The sequence below is a fragment of the Lathyrus oleraceus genome, chromosome 1 (genome assembly GCF_024323335.1).
Source record: "Lathyrus oleraceus cultivar Zhongwan6 chromosome 1, CAAS_Psat_ZW6_1.0, whole genome shotgun sequence".
Lineage (NCBI taxonomy): Eukaryota > Viridiplantae > Streptophyta > Magnoliopsida > Fabales > Fabaceae > Lathyrus > Lathyrus oleraceus.
The window spans coordinates 180,700,564-180,722,322 of NC_066579.1; the positions used below are offsets into that span (position 1 = coordinate 180,700,564).

At 36.7% G+C, this 21,759-nt stretch overlaps 1 non-coding gene across 1 annotated transcript; it reads left to right on the plus strand.

Moving 5' to 3' along the window:
* Positions 1–1,069: 1,069 nt before the first annotated feature.
* Positions 1,070–1,176, plus strand: LOC127116692 (small nucleolar RNA R71). The gene has a single exon (XR_007801493.1). It is a non-coding gene; the product is annotated as a small nucleolar RNA R71 (small nucleolar RNA).
* Positions 1,177–21,759: the final 20,583 nt, after the last annotated feature.

Genomic DNA, 21,759 nt, shown 5'->3' on the forward strand with positions numbered 1-21,759 from the left:
CTTCAGAAGTTCAACAAATTTTCTAAATTGCCCTGCAGTTCTAGAATTTGCGAGTCTTTGAGGATACAGAATGGGTGGTTTATAAGGCGGTGGAGGCACATAAGGTTTTTCTTTCTCCTCGGCCTCTTGGGTATTATCTTCCTTCTCTTTCAGTTCACTTACCTTCTCAGTTGTTGTTTTGTCTGGTTTTTGGTACATGGAAGGATTTTGGAGTCTTGGATCTACGGGTCCGTCTAGTTCTTTTCCACTTCTCAATATAATGGCATTTGCATGTCCTTTTGGATTAGGTTGTGGCTGTCCAGGAAATGTGCCAGCGGGAGCAGCAGTAGATGCTTGTTGTTGAGCCAATTGTGAAATCTGTGTTTCAAGCATTTTATTGTGGGTGGCTAAGGCGTCTACTTTGCTCGCTAATTGTTTAAGTTGCTCACTAGTATGTATGCTTTGGTTCAAGAAGTCTTTGTTTGTTTGAGCTTGGGTAGCTATGAAGATTTCTATCATTAGTTCAAAGTTGGACTTCCTAGGCATGTTAGGAGCATTATTAGCTGGCTTTTGATATCCAGGGAGAACAACGAGTGCTTGGCCAGGTACATACAAGGCGTTGTTATTCTTATACGAAAAGTTAGGTTGGTTTTTCCAACCTGGGTTGTAGGTATTCGAATAAGGATTTCCTTATGCATAATTTAATTGATCAGTGGGGACTCCTTCCAATATCTAACATTCTGGTGCAGTGTGTCCAGGAATTCCACATAACTCACAGTTTGGAGTCACGGCAACCACGGTGGCTACGGGTGGTATGGTCAAGTTGTCTAACTTTTGAACAAGGGCATCTACCTTTGCATGGACATGGTCAAGGCTACTGATTTCGTACATTCCACTTTTTGTTTGGGACTTTTCTACTGGAGTTCTTTCACCTCCCCATTGGCAATGGTTTTGGTCCATGTTTTCAATGAGTTGATAGGCTTCGTTGTATGGCTTGTCCATAAGTGCACCGCCGGCGGCAGCGTCTACTGTCAGTCTTGTGTTATACAGAAGCCCATTGTAAAATGTGTGAATGATCACCCAGTCTTTAAGACCGTGATGTGGATATATCCTCATCATGTCTTTGTATCTCTCCCAAGCGTCGTAGAGAGATTCTACATCTTTTTGCCGAAATCCATTGATTTGAGCTCTCAACATAGCAGTTTTGCTTGGCAGAAAATATCGGGATAAGAAAACATTCTTCAGTTCTTCCCATGTAGTAACTGAGTTGGATGGAAAGGATTGCAACCAAGCCCAAGCTCTGTCTCATAGAGAGAAAGGAAAAAGGCATAGTCTTATCGCATCTTGAGATACACCATTCGCCTTCACTGTGTCTGCGTACTTCATAAACTTGGTCAAATGTTCATTAGGGTCGTCCGTAGGATTTCCAGCAAATTGATGTTGTTGGACAACTGATAATAATGAGGGTATTAACTCGAAATCAATTCGATTGATAGCAGGGGAAGCAATGTTGCTGTGAGGTTCTTGTTGGAACGGGGTAGCGTAGAACTTAAGAGGATGATTTTGTGGTTCCACTGTAGCCATGGTTGGTTTTTCAACTGGTTCAGTAGTAGGAAAGAAGATATCGGGAATATCGTACCTTCGTTGGTACTCTAGTATTCGACGTCTTAAATATAAGAAACGCTCCAATTCTGCAATTGGTGGTGCTAAGTTTTCGGCTTGTGAGCGAGTACTTGGCATACAATCGGGGAAATAAGGGAAAGGAAATTAGTTTTTACCTTAGTCTATACTGCGCAACAAAATAATCGCACTATTTGACTAAATCAGGTCCCCGGCAATGGCGCCAAAAACTTGATACGTCTCATGACTGTATATAAAATATAGTCTATCGGGTACTTGACTGCAAGTGCACAGTCCAGTCGTTTTAGTTTTAAAAGATATTGAACCCACAGGGACCGATGGTCAAACTAATGTTATCGATTTTACTATGTTTAGCTAAGGAGGTGATTTTTAGAGGTTTGGTTGAACAAAAATTAAATCTAAAGGAAGTTAAGTTTTTAAGAAAATATTATTAGAGGGATATCAGCATGCGATGCATTAATCGTCATGGATTCGATAAGTCACCGGTGTATATTTTAAGCACCAAATACCTTTCAGTAGAAAATACTTATTTAAAAGGCTTTATCTCACATTCTCATGATTGTTGACTCGGACTATACTTTTAAGCCAGAATGTACGCTCTCGCTGTCCCATTTGAAGTTAAAAATACTTTTTGAAAATAAATAAGTTCTAATTGCTTTTAAAGTGCTCTACCTGTTTTTAAAATCAATGCCTAGTTTTTACTATCCAGTTTGACCCTCACGCTCTCGTGATTGTCGGTTCTCACCTTAGTTAATTTCCCACTCTCGTGGCAAAACCGTATTAAATAGCTTCTCACTCTCGTGTCAAAGTTAATTAAATTTAAATTAAAAACCACAGCTAGAAAGATTGTTTGAGAAAATAAGTTTTACACTGATTATTATTAAATCCCATCTAATTAAATTGTTTACATACCGATACCGGTAGTTTAGCCGGACATGTTAAATAACACAAACACAGACGAACATAAATAGATCAACAATAAAGCAAACATGATTATAATAATGATAAAGCAATAATAATAATAATTGAATAAAAACCTGGAAATTGGATTAACAGAATGTGCTGAATCTCGAAGTACTTGAGCAGTCCTGCACGGGTCGGTAGGATTTTGCTTCTTCGAAATAATTGCTTAAACTAAATTAAATAAATTGTAGTAGTTCTCCAGTGTAGGAAACTACTACTTTGGCTAAATGAAAAAATGGAAAGGGACAGGGAAAACGGAAACTCTGAACGGAACGGTAAATAAATTATGGTGAAAGAAAACAATGTTGCCGAAGAAAAATAATAGAAAATACATTTTCTGTAGAAAATAAATTATAGAGAAAAATCTTGAAAGCTGGCTTTAGGGAGGAAAATCAAGCGTGCCCGTAGGTTTCCAACTTCCATCCTTTTATATTCTCCATTTGGTCTTGGCAGTTGAGAGAAATAAGGGTGACTTGGTTTAGTGAGAAATTCACGGGAAAGTGGGCTGAGGAGCGAGAAAAATGGGTGTGTGGATCACTTCTGTTGAACAATTCCATTACGTTGCTTTTGGCCTTGTGACGGTTGTGATGGGCATATGACATTCGTGACACCCAGGGTGTGACGGTCGTGACAGGGTTGGTGACGGTCATCACATGCACAAGATTTGTATTTTCTGCTTTTCTGTTGTTTTCTCTTCTATTTCTTCTTCTTTTCCTTCGTTTTCTATACTTTGCTCATTTAAACATGGGAATTGAAATACCTGCAAAAATAACTCGAACACTTGCGGAATAATCAGAATATAAATGCAAGTGGTACGATTTTTTAGTGTAAATCAATGCAAATATACAATGTATTTTTGCGTTATCAGTAATCCATGCTAGTCTGACAATGATGTGTTCTCCTCGTTCCAATATGATATTTTATCTTGTAAAAACACTCCTAATATAATGAAAAATCCCTAAGCAAAAGGTGGAAATGTCCAAAACGTCCCTGCAGCTCAAGCCCGGTGAAAGGCCCAAAAATGGGAAATATATGCGCTTGGGATGGCACAGCTCGTGTTAGCTCTCTGCCTTGCCTGACACGCCCAAGGCACTCCACCACGCCCTCTAGTTGACCTGGCACGGGTCGTGTCAGCTGACACGGGTGGCTGTGTCAGGCTTCTGTCTTGGTCTTCCTGGGTTAACTTTCCTTCTTCCTGACACGGCCCGTGTGAGGTGGCACGGGTGGCCGTGTCATGCCTCTTGTGCTGAGTATTTTCCTTTCCCTACTTGTCGGAACTTCTCAATGTCTCGCATCAAATCCCTTAAATCTTCTACCAGAACCTGGAGGATAAAAACACAGACGACCCACACATAAAATCGCGAAAACATAAAATAAGATTAACAATTAATTAAAATGCTAAAATAACTTACGGAAATGAAAATTTACTTTAAAGGTACCATAATGCGTGCATAATGTCTCAAAATCCTTGGTTTCTTATCAGATCGATAAAGAAAACATAGTGAAAATGGTGACCGAATCAAAATGGATTAAACTCAAAAAACTCCTAAGTATAATTTAGGCAAAAATTAGGAGAGTTTCTAAAAGATAAAAGATCATCTTGGAACGAGGCGAACACAGAATTGTCAGGCAATCAATGATTACAGAGATCAAGGAATTCAGAGAGCGGAAGGTTTTCATGAGCGGAAGCGATTGAAGATCCAAGTCATCCAATTACTTGTAATGTGTATTTTTTATCTTGAATTTGTTTTGATCAATATGAGTAGCTAAACCCCTCAATGCTAGGGGGTGTCCCTTATTTAGAATTGTAATGGCTATGAGTTTACGATTGCATTTATACTATTATTTTTATGGTAATCTTTTGATGTGTTTAATGCTTTCTCTTTCAGACCAATCGAGATTATTTTATGGTTATCAATTAGGTTGGACCGCCATTGGTAAGGTTTTCATAAGGTTACTCTGCAGTAGATATCACCTAGGACTAGAGATACCATGTATGAATCAGAGCATTCTTCATATAATAAAGCTTAACTTCGCCCTAATTGCCTATGGACATAGAAATTAGAGTAAAATGATTAAAGGTTTTCTCACCAAGGACTTGGGAGAAAATACCCTTGAGAACTGGTAGTAATTGATATTTGTTGATGTAATAGTGACTCATAGTTGTTACGGGGATAAATCATACACCTTCCCTGGCATTGTTCCTCTTACCTTCCCTGGAATTGTTCCAAAGAAGAAGTTCCCTCTGATCACTCCGATTCAGAAAAAGAAACTATGACTGAAATTCCTCCAGTTCCACCTCCTCCACCTCCGGAAAGACTCATAGGTGACTATGGAGTTGCAAATACACCGGGTGGTGGATTGACCATTGTCAAACAACCGGTGAATGTGACAAATTTTCAACTGTACCCTAGCATAATCAATCAACTTGAAAGAAAATCTTACATCGGAAAGGTTAATGAAGATGCAAACAAGCACCTGCAGAGATTCTAGACCATGAGTACTACGTTGAAAATTGATGGTCATACTGATGAAGCAAAGAAGTTAAGAATGTTCCCGTTCATCTTATCTGAAGAGGCGGAAGAGTGGTTATACTCTCTTCCAGCTGGCAGTATTACATCATGGGAAGAGATGGAAACAACCTTCTTAAATGAGTATTTTCCAACATCAGTATTTCTGAGAAAAAGGTATGAAATCTTGAAATTCAAACAGAAAGATGGTGAGTCTTTGGGAGATACCTACAAAAGATTCAAAAGGGTCCTAGTAGCTTGCCCAACTCATAATATGGATCAGACTAAACAAATGCATATGTTTGTAAATGGGCTGAAAATAAAGACAAAACAGTTGATTGATACAATAGTCGATGGCTCGACAAGTTTCTCAACAGCCACCGGTATTAAAAGGATCATTGAAGCGATAGCCGCAAATGAGCATCTGGAACTATATGATAGGTGTACAAGCAAACCTGAAGGACTCATTGATTTGAAACTGGAAGCTAATAAAATCCGTTTGGAAGACCCATTCGCTTCTGAAGTAGAAAAGAAATTGAAATAAATGAATATAGGTACTCAACAGGTAGCTCAAATTCAACCTGCTCAGACCATCACATGTGAAATCTGTAATGGACCTCACCATACTATGTATTGCTTTGCAACTCCTCCACAAATTGAAGAGATAAAATTCTTAAAGAAGAATAATCCCTACTCCAACACTTACAATCCAGGTTGGAAAAATCATCCAAACTTCTCATGGAATGATCAGATAGGGAATGTTCTACAACAGGGTCAAGGTCAATATCAGACTCAATATCAACAACAACAAGCTCCAAAGAAAGCAGACTGGGAGATTGGAATTGAAAAAATGACCGCTCAATGTCTGCAATTCCAAGAAGAGACTAGAAACAATTATAAAAACTACATTTCCTCTATAAAGAATCTTGAAGTTCAGTTGGATCAGATAGCATAACAACTAGCAAGTTCTCGAACACCAGATTCCTTACAAAGTGAAATAGTTCAAAATCCAAGAAATTAGGAGAATATTAGTACTATCATGACGAAAAAGAAAAAGGCCGCTAAAAAGGAAAAAGTTATACCATCTAGCAAGCCAACTGAAGAGGAAATTAAAAAGGAGACTAAACTGGTGATTAAGTTACCCTATCTTCAGAGAGTGACAAAGAAGGAACCAAGCGAGTCAGACTTTGAGAAATTCATGACAATGTTTAAAAAGGTAGAGGGTCATATGTCTTTGTTTGAAACACTCGAGAGAATGCCCATGTACAAGAAATTCATGGAAGAGGTAATGGCCAAAAAGAAACCAACAACAGAAGAACCGGTAGCCTAGAAGGAAAAGTACATTGCAAATTCACTGGAGCGGAAAATTCCAATCAAACAGAAGGATCCTGGAACGGTAACAGTACCATGCACAATTAAAGGAAGAACCTTCAAAAGGGTACTAATAGATTCTGGAGCTAGTGTGAGTTTAATGCCATTATCAATCTATCACAGGTTGGGTATTAAAAATGTCAGTGATACAAAGACAAATCTGAAGTTTACGGATCACTAGAGAAAGGATGCATATGGTATAGCAGAAGACGTACTGGTAATGTAGCGGGGTATTCGTTACCATTAGAGATATTAACTAAATCCAAGGTAAACCATACAAGTCGAGTCGCCACCGCACTTCTATTTATCCAAAGGAATGGTTAGAAAGCGAACAAAAACCTAAAAGTTTTATCGAATCAAAAACTAGTAAAAATGTCAGAGATCTGGGTAAGGGCGTTGGTTATGCAATGGGAAGGTTTTAAGCACCCAAAACATCCTAGGTACTCCTAGGGAGCCCTTTTCACATTTGTTGTAAGGCTGGTATTTTGTGAAAGTTTATTTGTGCAAACATGATTGAAGAGATGAGAAGAGAATATACAAGTTAATTACAATTTGTGTTTGGATGGATAAACCCATTGCCTACGTACCATCTTGAAAAAGATTAGGATCAAAACCTCGTAGTTCGGGGTAAAAATCTCAAAATGAGTTGGTGAATTGATTGGTCCAAAAGACTTAAGGTCTTTTGTTATCCAAGGGATAAAACTCAACCTAAAACCACAAATCCACCATGTGAGGATAGCTTCAACATGCTAGTGAGGGGCTAACCCTATAATAAGCATGGAAGACTCATTGTCCATCACTAAGGATATAGGTGAGTATTACATCTACCTCAAGGATAACTCAAACCTAATAGATAAAGATTATGAAAAATTTGATTAAGAGGGTGGCCATTGAAACCACAAAAAAAGCATTTGAATGAGTGGTATTTACCAATGAAAAGTATGTACTAAATATGGTCAAAGTTGACTTAGAAGTTCAATTCAAAATAAGTGTTATGAAAAGAAAGTTTGAAAATTAAAAGCATAAGGCTTAGATTTCTAATGTTTGAAAAGGAGTGTTAAATGTTTGCAAAAAAGTTTTGGCTTGGGTTAGAAGAGAGGGAAGAAGAAGAATGGCTAAAGTCCTAATCATACAAGAGATAAAGGATAAGAAACAAGACCACACAATGGAGTTCCTCTCTTGAGATCATATTGATAATCCAAGTAGCTCCCATCCTTTGGAATATGCAAGCAAAATAAGTAATAATCTCAAGCAATCAATATAATCAAACAAGCTTCTTAGAAGATCCCCAATGTATCTTGTATCTTTCACTTTGGATGAACATGGCAATGGTTCTTCAATTTGAGCTCTCATAGGATTCCCTAGCACAATAGCACACACATCAAAGAGTTTTATGAAGCAAATCAAGAATGGACAAGAGTGAGTTTAGAGGTTTGGCCCTTCTAATCCATCTTCAACATTTAAAGTCCTTTTACTCCAATTTGCATAGGGAAAGTCCTAGAAACTAAGTCCATTTGTCCATTTCTTTGCATTTGGTCCACAACAATCAAAATAAAACACAAGCACAATAATATATACACAATTATGTGCTCAAGTGAGCAAAAGGCAAATTGCATTAACATAAACATGTACTCAAATGAGCAAAGAGAAAAGCAAATGAATAATATGTACAAGAATAGTAAATTGCATAAATGTAAAGAGCAAAAAGTAAATGTTAATGGTTAATGGTTAGTGTTAGTAGTTAGTGTGCCATAAGGCAAATTTAGCGCTATGTTAAGCAATCGTAATTGGACTTATATAGAAGTCACAACTATCTGAGGTCGATCAATAATAATATAGGCAACAACACAAGTTAGAGGTCTTGATTAGTGAATCAAACTCCAACAACTTGTCATGCCAAAAAGAAGATGAGAAATGATCTTGTATTGATTTAGGTCTTTTGCATGATTTAGAAAGCAATATATCCTTAATGCAAAGCCATTCACTTGATCCATGATCAAAATGAATTAGATTTGAATCAAGGAAGATTAAACCTCCCTTATCAATGCTAACCACCAATCTTTAACTCATTGATCAAAAAGAAAATGAAGAAGGAGAAGAAGAAGAAGAATATTAAAGTGCATTAAATGAAATGGAATGAGATAATCAACAAGCTATGATCAAAGATAGAGAATATCAAGGTCAAACAATAGAAAACAGAAGCAAAATGAAAATTAGAAGTCAAGAAATAAACAAAATATTTTTGGCATTTTTAATATTTAAAATAAAACTTGAATTAAAATAATAAAGCAAGGTCAAACTTCAAACTCACTTCAAATCAACTTTGAAAAGTCCAAGTGAATTATCCCAAGTTCAACAAGGTCAAACAAAGTTTGACAAAAAATTTCAGCATTTTTAAAAGTCAGAAACTATTTTAAATCAATTAAAAATGCATAAAAATAAACTAATTGAACTAAAATCTCAAATAAATCTCAAATCAATTAATAAATTGATGAGAATATTTTTCATAGATCTATCATCATTCGAAGAGGTTGAGAAAATATTTTTGTATTTTTTGAATATTAAAAACTATTTAAAATGAATTAAAAATAACCAGAAAAGAGAAAATTACTAAAAAATAGCAAATGATGAAATAAAAAATATTAAAAATCATTTTTAGAAAGTAGAAAATAAAAGAGAAATAATGCAATTGGTACCATAATTTTTGGACCAATAATGAATGAGATATGAATTTTAGAAATAAAATGGAATTAAAAGAAATAAAAGAAAATAGAAATCAGAAATTAAAAATTAGAAAAAAGGAGAAGCGTTGGATGATGGCTCATTAATTGAGCTGGCACATCACATGCCTCTCAGGCGTGCATCCATCATACATCCAAGTCAATGCAAAACACGTTGTTTATTAAAAGGTCATAACAATGAGAGGCCGAAATCAAATCTGGAAATGAGAATGGACGGCCACAATTGGATCTGGAGACCAGACGGTGGCCAGCGCCACCGTCTTCTCCGGCTAGCTCCGGTGAGAGTTCAAATTTGCAGAAGAACAAATGTGCACCAAAACGCACGATCCAGGTACCAAATGAAAGGTGGAGTGATGTACATCACTCCTATGCCACTCAATTCCACTCTAGATCCCTATGAGAGAGAAATCAGAGATGGAACTTTGGTGGTGTTCAACTGAACTTGCTTGATTTCAAAAATTAAGAACACAATAATGATGCCTCTATGCAGAGGACTTCAGATCACACAAAATCTAGGCAAATGGAACAATATATGAGTTGTTTCGAAGCAAAATGCAGTTGAGCAAAACCTTGGAATTGAGATGAATTGAGTCACTATCTTTGAGTTCTTTTGCAAACAGAAGCTTCTATGGATCAAGGTGAAGAGGTCTAGGAACTTTAGATCTTAAGAAAACAGTCGAGGAAACTGAATTCTAGATCTGAAATTTTTAGAGAAAATTGAGATTTGTTCCTTTGGTATGGGTGTGGATTCAATTTAGCAGAGGTTTAGGCGCCTTTAGGTTGAGGAAATGAAGAGCAAAGCACTTGTATTTATAGCCAAAGCCATCTGATATGCATGAACAAAGTGTGCATGGGAGAAGAGGGCCTCCATGCATGGGCCTGTACAGGCGCATGCAGGGCCCAATTCTGACTGGAATTGATTGCTTATATCATAATTAGAAGGAATGGACGTCCAGGTATGATATCATGAGCTCATGCAATGTGTTTGAAATGAATTTCCAAAAATGCACTAAAAGGTTCTCTTCTTCGAAAATGATATTTCCAAAATTGAAACATAGGCTTATGGGTAATGGTTGGAAAGCTTATCGCATAAGGAACAAATGCTATGTTGATCAAAACTCCAATTGGGCCTTGGAAATTAATGAAATTTGAGCTTGAAGTGTAGGGTGCAAAACATGCATATGTGAAATTTCCAAATTTGGCCAATGTTCAAGCCCCTCTGTCTCAATGATACAAGCTCCAAATGATAACATCTTCAACATAAAAGTTGTAGATATTTTCAAGATAATCAATTTGGACTTAAATTGTGCATCATTTGGATTTCTGATGAAGAAGTTATGAGCACTTGAAGTTGGACTTTTTCACATTTCAATGCATTTGGCCCAAAGTGGCCTATAATGTTTTGCATTATCACATGTATTTCTTTTGATATTTTGCAATTTTTCTCAACATAACATTTGAAGTAGACACATTAATCCTTCCAATTCATTAAGTATTACCTCCAAATCATGAAAAATGAATGAGTTATGTTCTTGGGAAGTTGACCCAAAATTAGGGTTTCAGTCAAAATGACCTGTAATGTTTTGGAATGGATGATGACCTTCAAGGCTTAAAATCAATTTTTGATGAACATGAAAGTTGTTCGTATTGTTCTTAAGAACATTTTTTCTCTTGGGGTGATCTCTATTTGACCAACACATAAAAAGTTAGGTCTCAGTGTATTTCCAAATAGTTAGATGAATTGATTGATCAACTTCTCAAGTCCACACCTCATATCTTGATGAATTGATGATTGAGGACACTCAAATAAGTTCAAATATGCATGAAATGATGAATTAAAGAACTTCCCTTGATTGTATTTGACCATGGGTTGAGGTTGCTTCATGAGCAAGGCACAGTTGATGAACAGATGAATTAGGGTTTCCTTGGGAAACAAACCTCAAACCCTTTGACTTGCTTTGATCAAAATGATGAATTGAGATACTTGGGAGGCATATTTGATGGATGAGAGCTTTGGGAACCATTACCATGCTTGCTTTCATCTTCTCTTGCCCATATCATTGCACAAAGGGTCTCCTAGAAGCCTTTAGACCTTGTGACTGCTCAAGCTACAAACAAAAGAGATTAGTGACATATTTTTGTGCTTTTGGTTAGTAAGTAAAATGAGAAAAGCAATAATATATAATTCAAGCATGCTTGGTGATCTCAAACCACTCACAAGAGAGATCCCACCCAAAGGTAAGGAGCCAAGATGCTTATGATCCTTGAGGCAATGTAAATGCAATGTTATGATGCCATGAGGGATCTTAGGGCCAAAATTAGGGTCTCACAGGTAACAATAGAGGACTTAAGTTTTCCTGTTGGTTTTGGAATCCAAGACATACCTGAAGATGATGAGGCATCCATCATTCTAGGTCGACCTTTCATGCAGACAAGTCAATGCAATCTCGACATGGACCAGGGCTTGTTAACCTTGAAACTTCACGACAAAGAAATAACATTGAATGCTATTGAAGACCAGGAGCTAGAGGAAGATACCGAATCCCACTATCAAGTAGGCTTGATCATGACAGAGGAGAGAAGGAAAAGTAACATACCAACACTAGAGAAAGATACAGGAATCCATACTTATGAAAAGACGACTTCCTATTTTAGGACAAGAGGTGCAACAAGGTGTGGAGGCTGAAGTACCCTCCATAACAAGGGAAATGAACAGTCAAGCCATGTGACGTTAAACGAAGCGCTTCGTGGGAGGCAACCCACGCATTTTTATTTTTAATTATGGTTGTGTTTGTTTTTTATTTTAGGTTTACACGGTACCTTGAATAAAAGGGTGAAGGTACTCACATGTAAAATGTTGGAAAAATGAGCAGAACAGCAACTTAACACGACCCGTGTCAGGCCTGTAGATTTGAAATTTGTTTGGAAAATTTGAATTTCGTATGGGCATATTGCACTTCCCGCCTCAGCCACCTAAGTAGGGCACTGTGAGTCACCCTCCTTCTATCTTATTTGAAAACATTGAGGCCAATGTTTAGTTCAAGTGTGGGGAAGGTTTTACTATGCTTTTTGCTTTATTTTTGTTGATTATTTCCCAGTTTTTAATTTTTACCGGTACACATTTGGTTTATTTTTACTATCAGGTATCATGTGCTACATGTATTTCAGGATCTTAATGTACTGTTGGATTAGGTGATGACCATGAGTGGTAGTGGATGAAATGATCACTCCATTTATGGTTGATTGTTGTGAAGGATCTTCCCAGAAAGTCGATACTACTGAAGAAAAGATCGGACACAACTTCTAAAGCTCAAATAAAATGTAGGTTCCCTGTGCATTCCGAGTTGAGTAAGAAGTCGCACCATACTCTAAGTATTGTGGATGTTCTCAAGCTTTACCTAACATGGTGAGTGCATAAAAAGCCAAACACATTTGTCATCATGAGCGATATTCAGGTATGTCTTTATCACTCTGACTTTGCGTAGGTTCTCTTGGAATTTCACTGCATGTATATGTAAGACCCCAATTTTGAGCCTAATATCCCTCATGTTATTCTCATCATATGCATTGGCATTGAGATCATAACTTGGCATCCTCCTTACCTCTCATTCATTGAGTTTGTATTAGGAGAGATCACAAAGCACTTTTGATTATATCATACTTTGTTTTTTATCATTTACTAACCAAAATACCAAAATATAACTCTTTTGTAGGTAGTGTGTATGTTCACCTATGCTATATCAAGCTCACATCTAGGGTTTAAGACCCTCATTGCAAGGATCTCAATCAAGAATTGGTATAAATTGGCTCTAATTATCATATATGGATCCCCATGGTCTTCACATATCACTTTGATCAAGAGATCATCAAGAGTTTGGAGTTGGTTTGCCTTGGAAACCCTATTTCATCTAGGTATCTTGTGTGACTTCTTCAACAAGTTTCTTCAACAATTGATCAAATATTTCAAGGGATACTTCATATTACATCATCTTATGCATATGTGATCCTCCATGAGTCCCAAAAGTCAAGAGAATGTCAAGCTAGCAAGTTGGTTCATGGTGGTTGACAAGAGAAAGTCAACTGATCAAAACGGGGGTTCCCTAGACCCTATCACCTACAATTTTTGTCATATGAAAATTATTCCAAGACAAAAGTTACTCTAAATTACATTAAAAACAATTTTCATGTTGAGGTCAAGAGCTAGTTTGGCTTGGAAAGTCATTTTTATAGTGAAAGATTATAGGTTATTTTGTCTAAACCCTAGTTTGAAGGTCAACTTCTCAAGACCATAACTTGCTCAATTTGTATGAGATGAAAGCCATTCAAGTTTCATGATTAAATTCAAGATGACTACCCCAACTTTTGTGTTTAGAGTAAGTTCAAATTCAACTTGAAAATGCATGTGCCAAGAGGAAACATTATAGGTCATTTTGGGCCAATACCATTGAACAAGTGATTTTCCTCAACTTCTAAAATGCATAACTCCTTCATGCTAAATCCAAATTAGGTCAAATTTGTGACCAAATTGAATGGACTTGGAAGAGATACAACTGTGATGAAGGAATTTTTCTCATTTGAAGTCCATATAAAACGTTATTCATGGTGGAATAAGTGAACATATGGCTTGGTACTTAGAAAATGTTTTAATATATTTGATTTTCCAAACTTCCACCTCAAAATTCATCATGATCCAGGCTTCAAATGAAAAAGTGTTAAACATGAAAGTTGTTCCTCCTGATTTAACCTTTCCAAAAAGTCCAAATTAATCTCATTTGGAAAACATATGATTGAATTGAGCATGGCTTAAAGTTGAAGGACCGTTTGGAAGATTTGAAGACCCACTTTTCATACACGAATGCATGGTTTGTCAACATGATTTCAGCATTGCTTACACTCATTTTTGGACCTAAGTGCATCACTTGATGGGCCTATCACACGCCCATGCAAGAGAGATTTGCAAGTTTTACCAAAAATGGAAGTGTGCATTTATCAATCACTTGGCCTATAAAAAGAAGCCCTCTTGCTCAGAAATGAGGATCCTGTCGCGCAAGCTTTGAATCAGCAACCCTAAACCCTCACCATCAAAGGATTAGCTTGAAGATTTTCTTTGAAAATCGAGTTTGAATCTCCCATTGTTTTTGACATTGAAACTCCAAGAGTTCATCCCTTTCCTTGATCCATTTCCACTCCATCAAGCATCTGAAGCAAGGCCAAGCATAATTGAGAGCAAGATCGCGCCAATCTGAAGTTGTAGTGAAGGTGATTTTCATAATTTTTCATCTCTTTGATTCTCACTCAATTATCCACTATTCTTGGTGATTTTTGGTTGTCTGAAGTCCTACCAATGTAGGCAAGAAGATTGAGTTGCTTTGAGGTTAAATCGAAGCAACTCAGATCATGACCCTCAAAATTTAACTCCCTGTATCTTTCTATATACTTGGAGTTAGACAAAATTGAGGTCAGATTCGAGCTCATTAGAGTTTTTCTCTTTAAATTCATGTCCTCATTTTTTCATTTTGGTGATGGTTAAAGATGGACTAGTCCGGTGAGGTCTACCAGAGAAGAAGATCGGAGCTCTGGCTCCGGCGATATGTTGGCATGCTTCTGAACCACATGATCCATTCAAATTATTTTAATCTCACACATCCAATGTAATTACCATGCCTGCTGCGTTGTTGACTCTAGACCACATGGAACACGCGCTTGGGACCATCTGATATGCCACCTCCATTAATGAGGGAGATCAGATGGTCCACGTATTTTTTAATTTCTGAATTTCCATTTTAATTGCTTTATTTTCATTAATTCATATTAATTTTAATATTGATCCAAAAAATATGGGACTTTCACCAAAAAAATCAAATATTTTTCTCTTTTTCTGAATTAAAACAATTTTTTTGATCAATATTAATATTTTTCATGATTTAATTGTTTTATGCATATTTTTAATTGTTTAAAAATACTTTTAAATCTCCAAAAATAATGAAATTTTTTCTCCAAGGTCCTTTGACCTTGTTTGACCTATGATAAATCTCTTGGCCATTTATTTGGTGTTTTGAAGAGGTTTTAGGTTTTTGATTAAACATAATTTAATTTAAAGCATTTTTAATTGATTTTTAATTGTTTAATTTTGAATAAATTGTGTTGAGCTATTTTTATTGACTTGTTGAGTTTGACTATGTTGTTTGGGTCTTGGTCAAGGTTGATTTGACTTTTGTTGGATTAAAATCATTGGATTTAGCGGATTGATGAAATGTGCATTTCATCTCCCAAAATGAATTAATGATTTTAATTTGATAAAATTCCTCCCATGACCAATTTGTGTTTATTTCATTTCCCTTTCCTCTTCATCTTCAATCTCATTATATCTCATCCATTCCATTAACCAATGATATCTCTATATCATAAGACTAATTGGTTCATAAACCAATACAAGTATGGATGAGATTAGGTCCATCCTTTTGCCACTTTCTTTTTAAGTGTGGTGTGTTTTAGGAGTGTGGTTCATTATACCATATGTCTAACATGCATTAACACTAAAATTTCTATTGCCCGGCCTCAGATAGTTGTGACTTCTACATAAGTTCAATTACGATTGCTTAACATAGCGCTAAATTTTGACCCAAAAGCATGGCATTCTGGTAAGTGAGATTGTAAGTCTCCCCCCTTTCATGGTATTGTATGGAAACTTGGCATTTTTTCCTTCCTTTGGAAGATGTCTTGGTTCAAGGATCCATGCTTGTGAATAAAGGGATGAGTGTTATCCAAAGAATGACTTAAACAATAAAAAGAAAAACTCCACTAACTTCTAATCAACTAACATTTGAGTAACTTTTAATTTTAAGTCATTTACTTTTATGCACTTTAAATTCAAGCCTTTTATCATTTGCCATTATTCATACCATTTAACTTGTTTACTTTAATGCCATTTTCACTTTGCTCACTTGAGCCATATATTGTGATTATATTGTGATTGTATATACTTGTTTGTGTATTCTGTTTGTGTTTATGGTAGTTTGACCTTAAGATACTTAATAAACAACAAAAACTCTTAAGAAATGTTTGTGTGGACTGTTGGATTTGATCTGAGACTTGGACTTAAAATTAGGCAACATCCCCTATGCAAAAGGACTTGGCCAATGCCAAGATTTCTGAAACCAAGTGCTTGTGAATTGAACTTTCATTTGATGCAAGTGTTAAGATCCATTTGAGTTCATCTGTGACATGGTCTTAATGAAGATGTTACTTTGAACCTGTGTCTAATGCCTTGTTCTGAGCCATTCAAGGAGTATGTCATCCGATACATGGGAGCTTAAGAAGAAGACTATGAAGTTTCTAGCTTGGATGTGGCTATATTTATTTGATACCTTGCTCTTCATCTTGCTATTAGTGTATTGATATTGCTTGATTCTAAAGTCCAAGGGAAAATTGGGTTTCTATATGACAGTCTTGTCTATTGGATTGCATCCCATTGGTCAGATCTTTTCAACTCTTAACTTTTAACTTTTTGCTTAGGGTTAGTCTCTTCATCTCCTCCCACTTCTTAAACTTCAAATCTCTCCCTCTTTCCAAAAATCTTCTTTGCTTGTGATTTCTAAACTTAGACTTTATTGCAAATTAGAAACTTTGGCCTTAGGTCATTGCATTTTCAAACTCTTTTTCTTAATCAAATTTGTAAATGAATCTAATCATATTGACCTAAAATTTCAAAAGACAAAAAGAACTAACACCCATTCAAACTCTTTTAGGCCTTTTGTGCCTCTTTTAAATTTAAACTTTTGTTAAAAGCAAATCATTCACTTCGAAATTGATACCATGAACTACGAGGTTTTGATCCCTCATTTTATGTTGGTACATAGGCACAAGTCCGAAGGTCTTGTCAAACACAAAAATATAATTAATGAATTCTTTTCTCATCCCCAGACTCTATTTATTGCAAACATCTTTTTATACAAAAACACACACACACATAAAAAAGGGCTCCCTAGGAGTACCTAGGACACTTTGGGCGATAACACCTTCCTTCTGTGTGACCAACCCCCATACCTGTAATCTCTGACATTTTATTAGTTTTGATTTGAAAACTTCTTATCTTGGGATTTTGTTCGTACTTCTCCCTTTTCCCTTGGAAACAATAAAAGCGCGGTGGCGACTCTGGTTTTATTGACGTTAAGTTTATCCATGGCTTAATGGTCATGAATTTACCGCTACAAAAATTAAGTGGAGACTCTGTTGGGGAGTAGTCCTTAGTGGGTTTAGCCTACTTTTTTATGTGTATATAATTGTATATTTGATGTTTGTATATTTGTTTGTATGATATAATTTGCTTGTTGTGCTTGATGATCTTTGAGTGGTGAGATAAGTTCTAAATCGAACTTGAGTACAATTAAGATAGGAGGATGGTATAGTCATCTTCAACTTATGTGGAGAAGTCCTTAACAAGTTGGCTTGAGACCCATCTACTCAATGGAGAGCCTTTTAGAGATATTAATGTCACACAAGTTATTTATGGTTAGGCATTACTTTCTCTGATTTGGGGTCCGAGAAGTTGAGGACCGTAGAACATTTAACCCAACTTGGCCTATTTAGGAGGTAGTGGGGAGACTGTTCAAGTGTAGAGTTGATAACAGTTGTTACGCGATACTACACTCAGACGAGTTTCTCTTGAGAATATTATGGGTTGATGAGTCAGTCATCCTAACCTATAATATCTGATAGATGGAATTAAGACTCTAGGAACTTTTTAGAACATGATCTACAGGTTTTTATCCTTAGTACACTCCTTTGGGATGGTTCTTAACCCGACTTCATGCTCATGACTCACAACAAACCCTTGATTCTTGGTTGATCCAATCAAGTCTCGTCAATATCAATGGAACTTGGGTGTTGATAAGGTGAAAACCATAATCCACCAAAATGGATGATTGATCTTGACAATGACTTGATTCATCCCTTGACCTTTGTTTATTTGCCTTGTGTCTGATCCCTTATTTGTGATTGTTGCATTCATACATTCATACGCATCATGACATTCATCACACGAAAAATAACTTCAAGGAACTGAGGTTTTATTTGCAAATATTTTCAGACCATGGATTGTGGACGAAGGAACACTAAGAAGTACAGTTTCAGATTTCCGGATTTGAAAGAGTTAAGGAACCTATCATCTTTTGTATTAGATCCTTGATCTTCAAGCAACGTCATGGGAAGCTTTTATCCGTGTTATCTGCTGATGTGGTTGAAGGACTCTTGAGTGTGTTGGTTCAGTCCTATGACCCTCTCTACCATTGCTTCACTTTTCCCGATTATCAGCTTATGCCTATGTTGGAGGAGTATGCCCATCTCTTGGGAATACCTTTTTCTGACAAAGTGCCCTTTAGTGGATTAGAGGAAATTCCCAGATCTCATCTTATAGCTGAAGCTCTTCATCTGGAGAAGCCTAAGATTGAGGCTCATTGGGTGAAGAAAGGAGGAATGTTTGGATTGACTTCTAAGTTCCTTATTAGGGAAGCTACTGCTGTTTCTCAAGCCGGTAGTGTAGATGCTTTCGAAGCCATCTTTGTGTTGCTCATCTATGGTTTGGCTTTGTTCCCTAACATTGACGGTTTTGTCGATGTTAACGCCATTAGGATCTTCTTGATTGGGAATCTTGTGCCTACTCTGTTGGGTGATATGTACTTATCTTTGCATCTAAGGAATTCTAAATATGGTGAAACTATTATGTGATTTCTTCCTCTTCTGTACAAGTAGTTTATTTCGCACTTGCCTCAGGCGTCTGCTTTTGTGGAGAACAAACAATGTCTACGGTGGTCTCAGAAACTTATGTCTCTCACTAATGATGATATAGTTTGGTATGATTCTTCATTGGGTAGTTTGGATATTATTGACAATTGTGGTGAATTCTCTAATGTGCCTCTCATTGGTACACAAGAAGGAATCAACTACAACCCTACTTTGGCTCGTCGTTAACTTGGGCTCCCCTTGAGAGACAGACCTAATAACATTCAATTAAAGGGTCTTTTCTATCAAGAGGGTAAAGATCCTCAACACTTGAAGGAGAAGATGATACAAGCTTGGCATAATATGCATAGGAAAGGAAGATTCGATCTTGGTCCGTGCAACTGTGTAGCTTTGGAAGCTTACACTACTTGGGTGAAGAAGAGAGCTTTGGAGTTGAAGATGTTGTTAGTGTAAGCCCTAGAGGTCAATACTTTTGGTACTTGTATTGAATTATTTATTAATAATAAAAGGCTTTTTCTTTATTATGGTTGTTTAATAAAGTCCCTGGAATAGATAGTCCGTTTAATGTATCAAGTGTGACTTGATCATGAGAGCATATTAAACATAGGGACACTATTCTTAAAGTATCCGTAGTCGAGCTTTATTGTGAAGTGGGATAACATTAAAGCATTAAGACTATTATGTTTGTAGACTGATGATCACATCTCATGGATCATGGATAAAGAGTTATCAAGTCTTAAACATAGGTATGAATATTAAGAGTAATATTTATAACGGATTGACCCGCTATGAGAATACTATATAGAAAGTTATGCAAAGTGTCATAAGTTATTATCATGGTGATAATGGTGTATACCACTCTTCGACCTGAAACCACTATGGATCCTAGATGTAGAGTCGAGTGCTTTATTGCTGATCCAACGTTGTCCGTAACTGGATAACCATAAAGACAGTTGATGGGTACTCCACGAAGCATGCTGAGGGACATGAGTGACCTAGATGGAATTTGCCCATCCTGCGTAACAAGATAAATGTCTATGGGCCCAATATTGAACTGGACAAGGATGACACGGTCTATACCTTGTGTTTAATATAGACATAAGGGCAAAGGGGTAATTATACACATAATTATTATCACAGGAGGTTTTGTCAGATCACATGACATTTTCGTGTCTTGGGTAGCAGTGATGTGTTGCTAGATACCGCTCACTATTTATTATGTTAAATGCGTGATTTAATATAATTGTCAACGTCGCGAAAACCTACAGGGTCACACAGAAGGACGGATTGATGAGAAATAGAGTAACTAAGGAACACCGTAAGGTACGGTGCACGTAAGTGGGAGACGAAATATGGTAAGGTACCAAATACTTAAGTGATTTTGGCATATTATGAGATATGGGCCAAAATACACTTAAGTGGGCTTTTTAGCTTGAAGCCCACACAAGTGGTTCTATAAATAGAACCCTTGGGTAGAAGCATTGTCACTCAGACTAAGACTTAAGTGAAGACTAGGAATTTCGTTTCCCTCTCTCTCTCACTCAAAGCCTTCATTCGTACCAGCTAGCACTGAGATTGAAGGAACCCGTTCGTGTGGACTGAGTAGAGACGTTGTCATCGTTCAATGTTCGTGATCGCTCCGTGGATTTGTATCCAAGGTTTTGATCGTTACAAGAGATCTGCACCAAAGGTTTGAATCGCCACAAGAGGTAACGATTCTATCACTGATCATGCCCATTTGTAAGGATCACTAAATGGAGAAATTTTAAATTCCGTTGCGCCTTGGATGGCAATTCTCCTTCAGTGGTATCAGAGCCACTTACGAAACCATGAATCTGATAACTGTTTTTGTTCTGTATTAATATGATTAAAAGACAGAATGAATCAAAGATTAAATTGAGATCGATCAAGTTATATATATGATATATGTAATCCTGATGCAAAATACATTATATACGATATAGTGTTCTCGTTTCATTCATTCAAACACTCAATGATTGTTTTCCTTTGAGCAATCAATGGTCATTTGCTTCTTGATCCGACATTAGTATGGTGAAGCAATGACGTGTTAATCAATCATACTGAGTCAACAATCGAGATGTGTTTGACGGTCTGAAATTGGTGCATCAGGGTTAGTGACGGCACAAGGGTTGTGTTGTTAGAGAGTTATGCGATTGGGGTTGTGACTGCACAAGAGTTGTGCTTTCTAAACACTTTTTGGAACAGTGTTAACCGGTTAACGCAATACGAAATATTTTTTTTTAAGATTTCAAACAGTGTTAACCGGTTAACGCATTTGGTTAACCGGTTAACGCAAGACGGAAAACAGTTTTCCAAGAGATTTTCAAACAGTGTTAACCGGTTAACGCATTTGGTTAACCGGTTAACGCAAGGCAGAAAACAATTTTTGAACAGATTTCAAACAGTGTTAACCGGTTAACGCATATGGTTAACCGGTTAACGCAATGCAAAATTCACCCGTTCGGCTAACTCAGTGCTTTAAAGTATCAAGTGTTGATGCGAAAAGCGACGTCGATTTTAAATGAATTGTTCATTAAAAATTTCGGCCAGGGGCGCTGCCCCTTCAACACCCGTTCCCGCTGACCGGGCAGCGGACCCCCGGCTAACTCTGCGTAGTGTGATCGGTCGTCGAAATTTAATTTGGTTTTTATTAATTAAAATAATTAAAAATGATAATAATAATAATAATGTGTTTATTATTGTCTTATGGTGATCGGTTATGGCCTTAGTTTTCCTTTATTTTGTTTTGGGTTTTAAAATACGACCTGCGTGTCGTGCCTCTCTTTTAATCT